At 40.3% G+C, this 17947-nt stretch overlaps 1 long non-coding RNA gene across 2 annotated transcripts in view; it reads right to left on the bottom strand.

Moving 5' to 3' along the window:
* Nucleotides 1-17947, bottom strand: part of LOC103102752 (uncharacterized) — a 76107-nt gene continuing 58160 nt past the window's right edge. The window contains exons 4-6 of one of the 2 annotated variants that reach the window (XR_008916456.1): nucleotides 2829-2927; nucleotides 1165-1274; nucleotides 1-137 (exon numbers count right to left, since the gene is read on the bottom strand). This is a non-coding gene — a long non-coding RNA (uncharacterized LOC103102752). Of the gene's footprint in view, nucleotides 138-1036; nucleotides 1275-2828; nucleotides 2928-17947 lie in introns of those variants that run through there. The other variant, XR_001628146.2, reaches the window with a different exon arrangement.

Genomic DNA, 17947 nt, shown 5'->3' with positions numbered 1-17947 from the left:
TTTTGGAGATTCTTACAGTTTACTTCCACAAACATATATGCATATATTTTTTCTCCCTACTTGTCAAGGTCCAGCTCAAGTTCCATTTCCTTCTCTAACCACTCCAGCCCTATGCAAGACCTCTGCCTCTTGGATTCCTGTGAATGAGTAATTAAAAATAAAGAAATTTAGTGTTTACTATGTTTCAGGCCCTGTGCTAAGTTAACACTTAACAGAATACATATATAAGTTAGAAAATGCCTGACCCCTAAGAGCTTATACACTTATTGGAAAGGACAATACATAAAGAAGATAAGAAACTTCTCAGCATGGTTTAGATAAAGCATCTATTCTAGCTCCCTGGAGGAAGAGGAAAATTGTCATAGTGGTTCCTGAGAAATATATATTAGCCCAACACAATGGGAATCAGCCACTCATGCCCTTAAATTTTTTTTCTTAAATTTTTTATGCCCATACAGTTAATCTCAGTTTTCCTCCCCTTCCTCAAGAGACATTCTATATATAACAAATGCTATTTAAACAAAAAAGGGACAAAAAAATCAACATAACTGATAAATTCATAGAAAAAAATGTATAATGTATAACAATTTGTGAACCCCATCACCACTATGAAAGGGTGGGTTGAGAGTATCCTTTCATAGTTCTTTTTTCAAGTCATACTTGATCTTTGTAACTTTGCTACATTCACTTTCAATTTTGTATATGTATGGATGGTTCTTTCCCTTCGCATTGATGCCAGTATTGTATATATTGTTTTCTTGACTCTATTTACCTATTTATGTGAGTTCACATAAATCTTTCCATGCTTCTCTACATATAAAATTTCTGATAACCAAGTAAAATTCCATTACATTTATATACCACAATTTGTTTACCCATTCCCAACTGATGGGCATCTACTTTGTTTCCAGTTCTCTGCCATCTCAAAAAAAGAACATGTAGGGTACCCTTTATCCTTAAATATTTCAGCATATGTGAGGAATTTCTTCTTATCAATGGCTTCCTTAGGGTATAAATCCAGTAATGAAGTGTCTGATTCAAAGAGTTAGGGACATTTTAGTCACTTTGCATAATTATAAAATGTTTTCTAAAATAGTTGTACTAATTCACAACTCCACCAACAACATTTTCTCAGGAAATCTGGGTGATCACTGTTTGTAGTACTTTAGGTTTGGAACAGGAGGCAGATGATCCTTGATTACTTCTGCTGTGTCCTCAGGAGAAAAATGGGTATCTCAGTCATTTCAACCACCTCCTACCTTGGTCTGTCAGTGCTATTAATGAAAAGAAAAAAAAAGTAGGGAAGAACTACATGGAATAGTGAACATTGAAATGAGTACAACTAAGAGAACATACTCAGTTACAGAAGGTGAAAACATGAAAGTCTTAATTTCTGTGAATATGTTGGTCTCCTGGACAATACCTTCTGTGAATGGGGGCAGGGTGGTTAGGGACCTTGTAAATGGGATTTAAATTATGTAGATATGAAGAAAAGTAAGTTATGCACATAAGAGATTTGTATTTCATTTGTATACAATCTTCTTTTTCTTTGTATATGGAAGTGCTTGTTTTATAATATTTGGGATGAAAAATCAAAGAAAATATTTAAAGAAAAAAAAGAAAAGTAGGGGTACCCTCAATGTTTAGAAGCTGAGGTTAGAAGGTTACCACTAGTATAGGAGTCTTTTTGCTCCTCATAACTATTTCATCTCAATTACCTCTTTAAAATTTCCTGTTCCCCAACTTAACCTTGGTTTATGGCAATTTTGCTCATTCTGGGTAGTGTCCATAAGATATTAGCTGGATTAATTAGAATCTTGACCCCTTAGAGACATTTCCCACAATTCCCCCTCTCCCTTTCATATATATGGGTCATTATGTTGATTTCCTATTTAGTTTTGGTTCTGCATGGGCACAGGGCTCTCGGTTTTTTCCACATGGGGAGCTCAGGCGGTTTGCTTTAGCCTTTGCACTTTTTCCCTTTTACTTCAAGTTAAGTATTTAATAAATATTATTAAATATACTACTTGGAGCATTGAATATTAATTTTAATCTTTATATAGCTTTGAGTCCAAAAGGATCTGCAGTTCCAAGTTGTCAAGATAAAAGATCTAGGAGAAGGAAATGACTTCTCCACCTCTCCCAATTTCATCACACATGCTCCTTGAGCAGCAATCTTGGAGCCTTGGCCAGTGCTGTGTTGGTCTATACTACTATAGGATCAATAAAATGGAAGCAATGGAGATTATTGCCTGGGCCCATGATGGTGGCTACATTCTCAATCCCTGTCACCCTAAAATGGACATTGGGAAAGCAGAAAAACCAGAGAAGTGCCAGGCATAACACTTCTTTTCCTTTACACTCTCAATGGAGTGAAGAAAGACAAGATACTAGTACAAATTTGAATTGGGTATGGGATGTGTAGTTTACTCCTACACATAAAGAAATGCTAAGGATGAAAGGAAGCATCACAGCACATGTTAACAGAATGAGTAGGATTCAATAATTTATAACTATGGTTGCAATGGACTGAAAGTCTAACATTTAAACTTCATTAGAACATAAAACAGTTGCAGAAATGCTAGTTATCCATTTTGTTGTAAAGAATTAGCTTTGCAAAAAGCAAGAAGTAAAAAGATCCTGCAGGGCAATGATAGGGCAAACATTCCAAAGCTCTCAGGAGGTGAGGAACTTCTGAAACACAGAAGAGTTGTGGGCAGTTGGTGGACTTTGGAGGAGTGAGAGCCTGTTTTTCCTCTAGCTGTCAGGATAAACCAGGAAGGTAGCTGTCTGGTTTTTCTGGGTGGATCCAGATAGCCATTGCTTACCTCTCTCTCTGACTGTCCTGATCTTCTTCCTGTTTCTACTGCTGCTGGTACAGAGCAAGTGGATTTCTGCTGTTGCTGGTGACATCTTACTGGATTGCTCTTTGGATCAAAGAAAGGACTCCTGTGTTGTGAGATTTCTTTGGACCCTTTTGTCCTTGCCTCTACCAATACTTCCTTAACTTTAATTAATTAGTTAGTTTAGTATAATTATAGAAAGTTTAGAATTTTAATATCTGGTATGGGTTAGAAGTAAGTTAGTCCCTGATTCCCTTCCCTCCTTTCTTCCCTTAGTTAAATAAACCTTTTATTATATATATATATATATATATGTAGCTAGTTTGAACCCTTCTTTTAACCCACCCTATAACAATTTTCTTTTTTCATTTTACTTTGGCTCTTCACAATTACTCTAAATAGAGCATTTTCTGAATTTTGTGCTCAGGTGCTTCCATGGTCCATCCTCCTGTCTCTTCCAAGGCCACTACCAACTGCTACTGCCAATCTGTGAGTCAGACACTGAACTCGCCTTCCTCTGAAACTTTTAAACTCACCAAATCTGCAGAAATACACCACAGAAAAGAGGCCTCTGTGTAAGCTCATCTAATTGAGTCTTCCATTACCATTCCACCCTACACTCTCTACCCCCTCCTGAAGAGTTGTAAGAGCAGAGTATGCTCCTTGCTCCATGATTCATAGCTGGAAAAGCAGAGTGATGGAAAGGGAGGTTGATCCATTTTGTATATTCACTAAGTCCACTGAGCTCTTCTGCCTCAGTGCCAGTTAGGGGATTTTTTGCATAATCTGCAGTGCAAGAACTTCAGCAATTATTCACACATGGCTTGAAGTAGGCCCCCAAAGCTCCCACATAATTAACTTGAAACAGGCAGATGTCTGCAATTGCTCAATACAACCCAATACTTGTTGAGGGAGAAGTGAATAGCAGTGGCATAAACCTCTGGAATATTGTTATATATGGCCTGTAATCCTGAAGATGTAGCTTGCTTTGTCAGGAGTTAACCTTGAGCTTTAAGGCTCTAAAACCATCCAAAGCTTCATTTCAAAGCACTGTCCCTCATAGTCCTATGTCCATAAACATATGTACTAATAATTTCTAAGTCTAAGAAATGGAAGCTACAAGTCAGGAATAAGGTCTAGTGAGGATAGACCCTGAAGTAAAAGAAAAAAATTTTTTTAAGCAAAAGATAGATCCTGCTGTCAAGGAGGAGACATGTTACCCCACCCCCCCGAAAATATATAGGTTAAATTGGCAGGTATTGCTATGACCCTGTCTGACTTCCTTTTGTCAACATGGAATCTAAAAACCCCAAATTTGTAGCCTAGTAAGATCTGATGAACCCCAAGTTTTAGGACTAGCTTTTAAGTTGGCGATACCAAAGCTTGTACTTGTTCCCTGTTCCCATGAGAATCCACTCTGAAGTTTCAGACCAAATTAAAGACAATCCATTTGAGGTGGAGGCCAAGCCCAAGCCGAGTGACTCTTTTTGTCTCCAGAAACTTCTCCCAGTATACCACACCCTCTTTCTGCAGATCAAACTCAGGCACCTTCAGTTTATTAGACTGATGCGCTGCCTACTGGGCTAAAGAGTCACTGGGCTTATGATTTGCCTCTACCTCAAGTGGATTGTCTTTACCTTAGGGTCCATTATTCTGTCTGAAACTGCTAAGCTGAGATTCTGGAACAGGGAACATGTACAAGTTTTGGGGTCTCCAACTTACAAGCTAGTCCTAAAACTTGGGGTTCATCAGATCTTACTAGGCTACAAATTTGGGGTTTCTAGATTCCATGTTGACACTTCTACTCACTCAGGTCTAAGTATTAGTTGTGGGACAACTCTGGGAGTGAGAGCAAATCCCTGATATAAGGGGTTTTAGAGAAATAGAAGGACGGAGTCAGGGGAACAAGGATATCACATTTTCCCAGAACTCTTTGCTTGGCTGCTTGGAGAAAAGGAGTCTTTCAGACAGGAAGCCAATGTACCACAGAACTCGGAAGTTTTGCCATCTATAGCTCCCACTCTTGGACATTTCTCTCTCATTCTGTATTTTGAGATTTTAAAATCCTAGATAAATGAGGGAAGTGAGTGACATTAGTTTTCAGAGGCTTGGACATGGACTTGTGGCTTTCTTTTTTTTTTTATCCTGGGACTCGTGGATGCTCAAGGAGTCCATGAATATGGAATGGAAAAAATCCCCAACAATTTTATTTTCATATTATCTGTATTTTGACATTTTCTTCAATTACTTAAAAATATGCTCTACAGTTTAAGAGAAGACAAGTCTACAGGAAGCTTTGTTTGAGACGTTCTCCTGCTGGGAGCATATGTAAAGGAAAATGAAATGCAAAAAATAACAAATATATGTGAGATGGAACAATTTGCCAGCAAAAAAAAAAAAGAATCTGTAGGCTTCATCAGATCGTCAGACTATTAAAGAAGTCTGTGATAAAAATGACCAACTCTTTCAGGGAATTCTGGTCCTGAACACATGCACTAAATTCCCACAAGAGGGCAGCAGGGACCTGAATGCCAAGCCAGACTAGAGTATCAGAAGGACAAATGTGAGTGGTGGCTGCCCCCAAGTGCTCCACATGGGAATCAGCCTTTCTGCTGCTCTCCCTCCCCAGGGAATGATGGATGGATGGTTAGACCCAGAATAAGACCCTCTGAATCTCTTCTTCTGCTCTGTAATTGGCAACGTGACAAGTGTCTGCTTCTGATGGGGCCAAGCATCCCATGCAGAACCCCCCAAATTGAGCAGAGTATTTCAAAATCCAACTCAGTCTGATGAGGTGGGTGACTTCTTCCAAATCTATACTACTGGGCTTTGACCAAAAATGTGGAGGGGGATTTCTCCTGGAAAAGGTGCCTGGAAAAGGCATTCTAATGCCCTGGCTTGTCAGCAATATCAGATAGTAGTGAGGGGAAAGGAAGGAGAACATCAGTGAAGCAACTTGGACAGAAGCTCATCAAGTCCCTCCCTCTGTGGTTAATGGGATCCAGAATGGAGAATTCAGGGCTTTAGTTATTCCCAAACTCAAGGCAATCTGTTAGGCACTCAGAGGAGCTGCCTCCCAGCCTGATCAGAATTGAGACTGGCCAGATCAGAACTGAAAGTGAGTACAAAAAGATCCCAGTCTACAAGCCCACGTTCCCCCAGCCTCCTGATGCCAGTTGAAGCAGGAATAAGGAAGGAAGTAGAGTTCAAATGTTATCTCCCCCTCAGAGTCTTCCTGGATCCCTTCCCTTGGGAATGATCCGACCTTTTCAGACTCTTCCATTTTGAAACTCTCTAGAGTACTATCTTGCTGTGTGTAGTTAACTGTATTTATGCCTTACCCTCCTATTATACTGTAAACTCCAGGATGAACTGATCTAAACTGTATATCTACCCCGGTACCCCGCATAGATCTCTACACACAGCAGTACTTAATATGTGTTTGTAGTTGAGAAGAAGCACGGATCTGATCCAGCCCACTGGAACCTATCTCTAATCTCCAAGTGGAGATTTTTTCCTTTTTCTCATGTCAGATTCCTGCAGGAGCACTGCTACCTACTGGAATCCTCCTCATTTCTTACACCCTCCCCTATTCTGGTTTGCCTACCCCTCCTCCACCCCAGTCTCACACCTGTCCTCATTTCCTTTCCCATCAGCTTGCTGCAGGTGGGGCCCTGTGGTTTCTTCCCCACTCCCTTCCCCTCCTGCAAACCGCAGCAAAAACAAATGCAGAGAAAGGGAAGCAGCCACAGCCCTGGGGTGGAGGAGGGGGTGGTGGGTTGGTGGGGAAGTATTATAAAAAAGGTATCAAAGAATGGAATTATTGAGATGGGAAGGGGAAAGCTTCCATCAGATCAAGAATTAGAAGGGAAGAGACAGACCTAGAAAAGGGAGATTTCAGATACTTCCTAGCTATGTGGCCCTGGGCAAGTCACTTAACCCCAGGTACCTAACCCTTATGGGGTGCTCAGGGGAGTGTATGGGGTGCTCAGGGAGGAGTAATATCTTTGGTATGGAGGGCTTGTTTGTGCCCTCCTAGGGCAGCTCTTCAGCCTCTGACCCTCACCTGACACCCAGCTCTCACTTGTGGCTCCCAGTAGCTGCTAGCATGCGGCAGCGGCCACACCCTGGGCAACAGCTTCAACAAGCCGGCCAAACCTTGTGAGGGTAGCCATCAGGTCATAGACCCCTGGTGAACCAGGGCTTTGTTCACCCAGCATGTGAAGACTGCTTCAGCCGAACAGGCGGTAGAAACCAACAAGAAGGTTCAACGGCTGAGATGGCGATGCAGCAAAGCACTGTGGAGTACTTAGGGCGTGTTGGAGCACAAAGGACAACACGGCCATCCAATGCAGCTGAGGAAGTCTCCAGGTATAACGATTTTTCGTGCCACTGGACCCAGGCTTCCAACTCCGAGGGAGTGGGACTGTCTCTGTGCATCGACTTTTCCACTTAAATCTTCATGCACAAGTGTCTTTGTTTTTTTTTTTTTTTTTTTTTTCCTTGAGAACAAGGACTGTTCTTTATTGTTGTTTTTGAACTTTCATTGTCTAGCACAGGTTCCTGAGCATACATCTGTGTGGGGAACTCCTAAAATGAGAATTCCCTTCATTCGTGCAGAAAGGGGCGGGTCTATGAGTAGGTAAATCATTAGGAAGTTGCCTGAGTCTCAGAGAGGGTAAGAGGGTTTGCCCTGAGCCACCCAGCTGTCATCAGAGGTAGGATTTGATTCCAGATCTTCCTGGCTCCAAGTCCAACCTTCTACCTCTATGCCCTGTACATAGTGCTTATTATTGTACATGTAATTAATAAATGTCACATTGAATTAGTCGACTTCCCTGTCCTTGGGAGGTTCTGTGATGGGACCTGGGAGCCCTCGTAGAAACCTCAGAGGGAGATGAGTCTTTGCTCCCATTGCAAAGAAGGAGAGAAATGTCTTCCCATCTTATAAAACTGTATCACAAGTGTCTTTGTGCACAAAAACACACGAAGACAATCGTCATCCTCGGTTCCCGAGAGACTACTACTACTAAAACCCTCTTCTACCTGGGAACTTATCAGTTAAAAAAGGGGGGAGGGGGGGACAAGAGTCCATCTAGTGCAATCCCTTCATTTTACAGATGAAGAAACTGGAACCTAGAGTAATGTGATAGATTGCCCAGGGTAACACAGGTGATAGATAAATAGTAGAGCAGAATCGCAGGACCAAAATGGAACTTAGAGACCTTTTGATCTGACCTGTCCTCTCATTTCAAATCTGCTATACCACAATTCCTCTCATTTTACCCAAATCATCTCTTGACTGGTTATCGTGTACTTATTATAATGATTTTCACATGTTTGGGGGCCCTTTGTTCCAAGGAGATGTACCACTTATTGCTATCTGTGTGAACTTGGGCAAATCATTAAACCTCTGAGAGTCTCAGTTTTCCTTTAAAAAAACCAAACAACTATCCAAAACAATTACTGATATTTTTGTAAAATATGACATATTTTATAAAATATAAAAATATTCTCTAAAAAAATAAAGTGCTTGAATTAGAGGACTTCTAAGTCATTTCCAGGACTAAATCTTTGATCTTATAATTTCCCCATTCCATTATTTCCTAAGAACAAGGATCATACCTTCCACCTTCCATAGGAATCAGGTGGTACAGCTGATTTAATGACAGGCAGCACTGAGGAGGCCTGGAGATGGGATCCCAGATTCAAATTCTGCCTATGTCTTCACTACTCTATGACTTCTTCAGGTAAATTACTTAATTTCTCTGGGCTAGTTTTCTCATTTCCCAGTGTCAGTTGTACTAGATAATCTCTAAAGTCCCTTCAGCTTTAAATCTGTGATCTTAGAGGTAGTGCTACCCTAGAGGCCTCCACGGGTTTGCTCCTCCCAAAAATGTATACCTGTTACACTTTTAAGATTCATCTTTAAAAAATTAATCTATATTTTTTCTCCATCATTTCCTTAAGTTTAGACTATTGTCAATATTCAATCTAGAAACCCCAAACTTGTAGCCTAGTAAGATCTGATGAACCCCAAGTTTTAGGACTAGCTTGTAAATTGGAGACCTCAAAGCTTATATTTGTTCCTGGTTCCTGTGAGAATCCACCCTGAAGAGAATCTCAGGCTAGCAGTTTCAGACTGAATAATGAACCCTAAGGTAAAAGATAATCCCAGTTAGGTGGGACTAAGCAAATTCTAAGTACTCTTTTTGTCTTGGGTAGCCTTCCCCACTGGATTGTATCCTGTCAGTATAGTTTGCACACTCCCATTTCCTTGTAGCTATGGTAATGTCAATCATCTTTCCCTGCGCCCTGGATTCCTCCCCCCCTCCTCCCCCCCATGGTTAGCTTGTGGAACATGGAAACACGGAATAATCCTGTGGAGCACAGACAAAGAGATGGAACTAAGGCTAACAAGGCCTTAATGCTGTGACAAGGGTTTGGTGTCCCCACCCTTTTCTCTCCACAATACCAGAACAAACACAATGTGCAGGATTTCCCATAAGGACAATTTCATCTTTTATGTACTGGAGCTGTGTTGCCTGGGAGTTCTAGCTTAGTTCCCCAAGGAAACTGAGAATAGGGATTGGGGAATTGAAAGCATTTCTTGAAGGCCAAAGGAAAAAAAAAAGGTGTAAAAAGATGCTGGAGTGTGACTCCAATTTAGCTGAATATCAACACACACACATTTCCCATAATAACCTGAAAGACAACCCAGAAGCATCCTGAGGGTTGTAGTTTCCCATGCTCTGCTTAGTTTGCTCTGGGAAGTGGAATTTCTTTCCTTTAATAGCTGCCAATTCCATAGCTCAGAGCATATCTAAAAACCAGCAACTCAGAAGCATTAGATTACCTGTTTTTATAGATGAAAAAATATACTCAGAGGAGGTGAAATGTCTTGCCCAAAGTCACTCCTCTCAGGAAGTGGCCAAACTAAACCCACATCTTATAACTTGGAGTCAAATTGGTTGTCCCAGTTAGGCTTCCATGTTAATGAGGCCAAGGCAGTTCTGAGTTTTATTCTTGTATGAACTAATTTGCTCACTGCTTGAATAGAGGTTTTATTCTGCACTCAGCACAAAACTATCCTTTACTTTTGGAAAACAAAACCAAAAACAAGCCGGAGCAGACATCCTTTGCAGTACAGGAATGTCCCCTCCACTATAAAAAGAATGGTACCTTTTAGTTCATTACCCCTAAAATTTGTTCTCCATCAAGAGCTCTTCTTAGATCAATTCTTTCTGACTTTTGCTGGAGCTGTGCTGCCTAGAAGTTGTAGCTCAGTTTCCTTTGCAGATTTGGAAGTAGGGGATTGGGGAATTGAAAGCCTGTTCATCCCAGAGAGTTAAACATAAAATTATGAGAGTATACTTTGTCTTTTACAGAAGTAGAAACTGATTCTCAAACAAAGCAGTTACACAAAGTCATTCATTTATCTAAATATTTAAATCTTTTATTGCTGTCTTTTTTTAAAATATTGTAATCCCTTCCTGAAATCCAGTCCTCTTCCCCAAATAGAACACTTTGATGTAACACAAAAATAAAAGTAAGGCAAACCCCACTAAAACAGTAAATTTTTTCAGATCCTTATCTTCTGTCTTAGAATCAATGATAAGTATCAGTTCCAAGGCGAAAAAGAGGTCAGGGCTAGGCAATTTGGATTAAATGATTTGTACAGGGTCACACAGCCAGGAAGTATCTGAGGCAAGATTTGAACCCAGGACTGCCAGGCTTTATCCACTGAGCCTCCTAGCTGCCTCAAGACGGACCTTTTCTGACATTCTCAATATCAATGGCAACATTTCTCACCTGTTAGCCCTCGCCCCCCCCCCAAAAAAAATTCATTATTGGGAGGAAGGATATATCATTTGTTCTGCAGGACCTAAGCTGATCATCAGGAAGGTCATTTATATACATGTAACATGCTTTAAAGGAGTTCATTCTTTTGCAGTTAAAAAGGCATCCAGAGGCTAGCTAAGTACCTTGGGATTTGTAGCATGATGCTTTGGAATGCTAAAGGTAAAGAATGCAACGAGAAATTTAAAAGATATCTGGGATAGACAGAGTGATGAGATGGGAAGCTGTTTCAGAAGGCTAAGTGGCAATATGATGGCCATCAGATCCCTGGGGAATGTCCTACAATGTGTGATCCAGGACCAGAAACTGAGCATGAAAGTAAACCTTTGCCCCAGTAATAAAACCAAAACGAAAACCAAAAAAACAGCCCTTTAGATCTAACTTGTCAAACAATCATTCTTTTAAAAACTTTAAAAGTTGATCACTCTTGGTCTTACAGAACAAACGATGGAACATAAATTGCTTCTCTCAATAGTAAAGTAGGGGGGCTAAAGCTGTAGAATGCAGAAATCAATACTGAGAATGCCATATTAAATCACTGTTTTGGTGATTTTGCTTAGCTGTTTTTATTTGTTACAACAGAGATTTCTTTCTTCCTCTCCATCTCTCTGCTCCCTCTTCTACCTTAGTATATGCTTCTGTTTTACTTTGCTAAATGTTTTTCTTTTTTAATTTACTTTTTATCAATTAATAAAAAATATCTTTTCAGTCCCTTTCATTGCCTCTCCCTAAATGAAATGAAAAGAAACAAAATATTTGTAACAAAGTATATCTCAATCTGCACTTTAAGTCCATCACCTCTCTGTCAAAAAGTGGGTAACAGTACAAAAATTCAAGCCATTCTCCAATTGGTAAATGGGCAAGGGACATGAATAGGCAATTTTCAGTTAAAGAAATCCAAACTATTAATAAGCACATGAAAAAGTGTTCTAAATCTCTTACAATCAGAGAGATGCAAATCAAAATAACTCTGAGGAAACACCTCACACCTAGCAGATTGGCTAACATGACAGCAAAGGAAAGTAATGAATGCTGGAGGGGATGTGGCAAAGTGGGAACATTAATTCATTGCTGGTGGAGTTGTGAATTGATCCAACCATTCTGGAGGGCAATTTGGAACTATGCCCAAAGGGCACTAAAAGTCTGTCTGCCTTTTGACCCAGCCATAGCACTGCTGGGTTTGTACCCCAAAGGGATAATAAGAAAAAAGACATGTACAAAAATATTCATAGCTGTGCTCTTTGTGGTGGCAAAAACTTGGAAAAGGAGGGGATGCCCTTCAATTGGGGAATGGCTGAACAAATTGTGGTATATGTTGGTGATAGAATACTATTGTGCTCAAAGGAATAATAAAGTGGAGGAATTCCATGGGGACTGGAACAACCTCCAGGAATTGATGCGGAATGAGAGGAGCAGAACCAGGAGAACATTGTACACAGAGACTGATACCATGGTACAATCGAATGTAAAGGACTTCTCCATTAAGTGGCAATGCAGTGATCCTGAACAAGTAGGAGGAATCTACAAGAAAAACCACTATCCCCATCCAGAGGAAACACTGTGGGAGTAAAAACACTGAAGGAAAACAACTGTTTGAATACATGGATAGAAGGGATATGGTTGGGGATGTAGACTCTAAATGAACCTCGTAGTGCAAACATCAACATGGAAATAGGTTCTGATCAAGGACACAAGTAATACCCAATGAAATTTCATGTTGGCTGGAGAAAGGGTGGGTGGACAAGAGGGAGGGAAATAATGTGATTATTTTAACCAAGAAATAATGTTCTAAATTGACTAAATAAATTAATTCAAATGAAAAAAAAGTGGGTAACAAGGGGAAGCAATCTCAGTGGATAAGAGAGTCAGGTCTGGAGATCTGGGTTCAAACGTGACCTCAGATACTTCCTAGCTGGGCAAGACACTTAACCTCTATTGTCCTTACTTTTCTTCTGCCTTGGAACTAATACTTAGTATTGATTCTAAGATAGAAATAAGTGTTTAAAAAAAAAGTGGGTAACATTTCATTATGAGTCCTCTGGAATTGTGGTTGCCATTGCAACAATCAGAGTTCTTAAGTTTTTCAAAGTTGTCAGTCTTTACAATGTTATAATGATTACATAAATTACTCTCCTGATTCTGCCCACTTCATACAAAACTTTCTGGGTTTCTCTGAAACTATTCCCTTCATCATTTATTACAGTACAATAATATTCCATTATATTCATATAATTTGTTCAGCCCTCCCTAACTGATGAGTATCCCTTTAGTTTCCATATCTTTGTGACCACAATATCTAACTGCAATAGAAAGTCATGCATATTCATCATTTTCCTCTTTTGTTGATCTCTTTGGAGAGATAGTAGTCATATTGCTAGGTCGAAGGGTTAGGCACAATTTAGAAGCATTTTGAGTATAGTACCAGATTGTTTTCCAGAATGGTTAGTTCACAATTCTACCAAAAGTGAATTAATGTATCTGTTTTCCCAGTCAATCCCATATTTATCATCTTCATTTTTTGTCAACTTTCTCAATTTTATGGATGTGAAGTGGAACCTTAGAGTTGCTTTAATTTGCATTTGTCTAATTATGAGTTATTTGAAGCATTTTTTTAAAAATGTGGCTGTTGATTCTTTGGATTTCTTTCTCTAAAAACTGCTTATTCATATCTTTTGACCACACACATTGGAAATTACATATATTCTATTTATATATACACATATGTGTGTGTATGTATGTGTGTATATATATGTATCAAGGCAGGTAAGTAGTTCAGTGGATACAGCACCAGACCTGGAGTAAAGAAGACCTGAGTTCAAGTCAAGTCCCAGACACTTACTCTATGTGACTCTTGGTAAATCACTTAATCTCTTGTTTGTCTTAATCTACTAGAGAAGGAAATGGCAAATTGCTCCAGTATCTTTGTCAAGAAAAACCCCATGCTAGTATTGACATGCTATGATCCACAGGGTCACAAAGAGTTGGGAATGACTGAGCACCAATGTGTGTGTGTAGAGGTTTGCTCAGGATGTAGCATTACCATGAGGTGGCACAGTGTCAGGCTGGGAGTCACAAAGACTCCTGAAATCAAACCTGGTCTCAGGCACTAACTAGCTGTATGACCCTGGGCAAGTTATTTTTCTTTTTGTCTTAGTTTCTTTATCTGTAAAATGTTCTAGAGAAGGAAATGGCAAATCACTCCAGTATTTTTTCAAGCAAACCCCAAATAGGGTCACAGAGTCAGACATGCCTGAAATGACTGAATAACTCACCTAAGTGCCTCTGAGATTCCCCACCACAACTCTATGTGAAACTTATCCTTTATTCAGCTCTCACCTACCTCAAAGGGCTTTATGTTTTTTTACTCTCTTACTTATAAGTAACTTGACTTGGGAACATCTCTTTTGTTTTGGGGACATTCAAATAGGAACAATGTCTCTCTCTCTCATCTGAGCCTGACCTCAAACTGAAAGAGAGAAAATAATTATATTTGTTTATATAGTACTTTAAGGTTTGCAAAGCACTATACATGTTATCTTATTTGATTCTCAAAGCAACCCCAGGAAGTAGGTGCTATTATTTTATGGATGAAGGAACTGAGACAGATAGATTAGATGATTTGCCCAGGGTCACATATCTAATAAGTGTTTGTGGTGAAATTTGAACTCAGATCTTTAAGGATTTCAAGACTATCTACTGTGTTGCTTAGACTCTTATAGCATTACTTTAAAGCAGTGATGGTGAACCTTTTGGAAATAGAGTGCCACACCCCTCTCCCACACAGAGTACCAGGTGTACCTCATCCCCCACCCCCACCCCTTTACCCCATACAGGGGAGGGAGAAAGCACTTTCATTGGGCTGCTAGGCAGAGGGGAAGGTGAAGTAAGGAATGTCCTCAGTAAGTATAGAGAGGGGGAGGGGAGTGGTATGAGTGCTCTGCTCCCTTCCAGCTCTGCCACCTATGAGCTGCTCACCTTATCCCTGTGTCCTCCCATTGTGCTGCTGGGCAGAGGGATGGGGGATGTGAAAAAAATGTCATCAGGCACAGTGGAGAAGGGGAGGGGAACAGCTCCACCTGAGTCCCTCTGAGGGCCTTTCTAGTAATGAACTTGGGGTGGGGGGAGGGTTTGCCCATAGAGAGTGCTCAGTGTGCCATCTTTAGCACCCATGCTATAGGTTTGCCATCACTGCTTTAAAGGGTCAAAATTTCTTCCCAAATATCTCTTGGTGAAAGCATTAATCACATTCCAGAACTTCAATCAGAACCTCCATTACCTGAAGATCCAATATATTAGATTTCACTTCTCTTCCAGGCTTCTTTAGTACCCTCAAGGATTTGGGGAGATATTTAGGCTCCCTGCCAGTGGCTCCAGCTCCCATTAATGGTGTTCCCCCAAGATTAAGAAGAGATACACCTCACTTTAATTCCATTTAGTCACTAAGTTGGATTAACTTTTGCAAAGAAATAAAGTATTTTAGATGGTATTATTAAAGTTACTCCTCTAATACCACTACCTTAGATCATTTTTTATAGAGCACAGTTCCAGTTCCCAGTCCAAAATTCCCTTTGGTCTCCAGTTCCAGAAGCTTAGAGCTTCCCTGCCAAAGCTGGTTAGCTGTAACATCCCACCTGGAATCTTGACTCCAAGGTTGTCCTGACTCACACTTAAAACTGAGAAGGATAACACCGAATAGAAACCAATACCCTCCCCCCCAGACCCAATTTCTGGAGATGAGGTAAAAGAAAGGGAGAACTAGGGCAGGAAATTCTTCTTCTCATCAGTTCAGTTCATGGAGCCCATATTGTGGGCTGGACAAAGTAGGAAAGGAAGCAACTGTGCCAGGTTGGACAGTTTGAAAGGCAAAACCTCTCATTCTATGCAGCTAATCAAAAGAGACTCCCCTCACTCACAGGGTAGTTGAGTACTTCCATGTTATGCAATCTGGGTACCCTCTAAGGGCCTCTGAGAGTACCTCCATGTTGGGTGATCTAGGAATGCCAGGACATATCTCTTTACATACATAAGGATGCAGAGAGGGTACAATCAGAAAATGACCAGTGTTAAGTAAGCCCTGGCTGATTTTGTCTAGCAACAGGAAGGAAAAAGCTCTGTGTCTCCTTCTGTCTCTTCTTCCTCTAACCATACAGAAAGGAAGGTGGAGCCAAGGACTCATACCAGCAATTATCAGGCTTTAAGCTAACCCCATTAGTAGTCAATGAAGAGACTCATAGTGCCAGGCAACTCTAGCAATTCAAACCAGTTAAGAGTCAGCTCTGTTAATCTGTCTACTTTATCAGTTAACAATCTCAGTGAGAAATTCATAAAAAGTTACCAAACTAGTCACTTCCCAAATCAAATATAAAATCCTCTCTTTGGCATTCAAGGCTTTTCATAAATTGTACCCATCTCACCATTCCAGTCTTCAATCCCTTCCCCAATATTCAGGGATCCAGTGGCAATGGCATTGCTTTCCTCATATAAGACAATCTTGGGGACAGCTGGGTGGCTCAGTGGATTGAGAGCCAGGCCCAGAGATGGGAGGTCCTGGGTTCAAATCTGCCCTCAGACACTTCTTGGCTGTGGGCAAGTCACTTAACCCCCATTGTGTGTCCGTGACATTTTTGCTGGTCAGCAGCTTACAAGTCAAAGAGTTACTAAATTACTTCTTAGAACAGCTATTTTTGCCATCTCTTCCAAAAATCAGCTCTTGTAGGAGCATCTAGGTAGCACAGTGGATAGAGTGTCAGGCTTGGAGTCAGGAGGTCCTGTAGCCAGGGTTCAAAACTGGCCTCAGACACTTCCTAGCTGTTTGACCCTGGGAAAGTCACTTCACCCCCCACTGTCTAGCCCTTACTGCTCTTCTGCCATGGAACTAGATGTAAGGTATGGGTTTGAAAAAAAAAAAAGCTAGCATGTATTACACATTTCTTATATGCCAGGCATTGCACTAGATGCTTTTACAAATATTACTTCATTTGATTCTCATAGCAATCCTGAGAGGTAGGTGCTATTATCTCCATTTTATAGTTGAGGAAACTGAGGCAAATGGAGGTGAAGTGACCTTTTCCAAAGTCACATAGCTAGTGTCTGAGGCTAAATTAAAACTCGGGTCTTCCTGACTCCAGGCCCAATTTTCTACCCATTGTACCATCTAGCTGCCTACTACAATATCAAGTGTTATTCTCTTACTACAATTGTAATTGCTTATCTGTGTTAACCCATAGCATCATAAGTTAGTCTGGACACAGGGTGAGAGTGGGTTTAAGCTCTTTTTGTGACCTGCTGACTTTTCTGCCTTTACATGTGAGCTGGTCCATGATCCTTGTTTTCATCACCGCTATAAGGCTACTGGTCTAAACCCAAACTTGTTGAAGGGCGACACTGAATATCAACATTTCCATTATGGGTTGTTTCTAGGAACCTTTGCAGTTGAAGTTCTAGGTATGAAAGGTATGACTTCTGGGTTCAGTCGCCTCCCCATGACTGAAGTGAAGGTACCCCTTGGTGGGGGGCAAAAAATATTGAGTAATAATGTGTGGTGTACTAGTGTGTCTGTAAAGGTTTCAGCCAAACTGTAAAAATAATGGACACTTACACTTTTTCCATTTAGATTCATAGGATTGAGCACAAAAGTGATGATAACTCTCAATTCTAATGATACATATCCCTAATTTCCCCTGAGCTATAATCCCACACCACCAATTCCCTAGTGAACATTTTCAACTGGATGTCCCATAGGTATCTAAAACTCAAAAGTCTCAAAGAGAATTAATTACTAAATTTCATCCCTATTCCAAACTTCTTCATTTCTGTTAAGGGAATCACCATGCTCCCAGTCACCTAGACTTACAATCTCAAACATATCTTTAACTCTCCACTTTCATTCCATATATTTTAATCAGTCACCAAATCTTGTCAATTATAACTTTATAATATCTCTTGTATATGTTCTCTTCTCTTCACTCACACAGACATCATCCTAATTGACTGTTTTTGCCCCTTATCTGATTATGGCCTTATAATTGACTCAAATATTTCCCCATACCTATTCTCCAGACAGCTGCCATAGTGATTTTCTTTTATAAAATTTTTTTAATTAAATTTATTTTTTGTTACACTTTCATTGTGATTTGTCTTTCTCCCTCCCAATCCCGCAGTAGAGAAGAGCAACATTTGATATAGATACATACATGGAACCATACAATATACATACTTCCATATATCAGTTATTTTTCTGTAGG

Source organism: Monodelphis domestica, chromosome 2, assembly GCF_027887165.1.
Source record: "Monodelphis domestica isolate mMonDom1 chromosome 2, mMonDom1.pri, whole genome shotgun sequence".
Taxonomy (NCBI): domain Eukaryota; kingdom Metazoa; phylum Chordata; class Mammalia; order Didelphimorphia; family Didelphidae; genus Monodelphis; species Monodelphis domestica.
The sequence above is the reverse complement of the archived record's forward strand: the minus strand, read 5'-3'. Positions and strand labels throughout refer to the sequence as shown.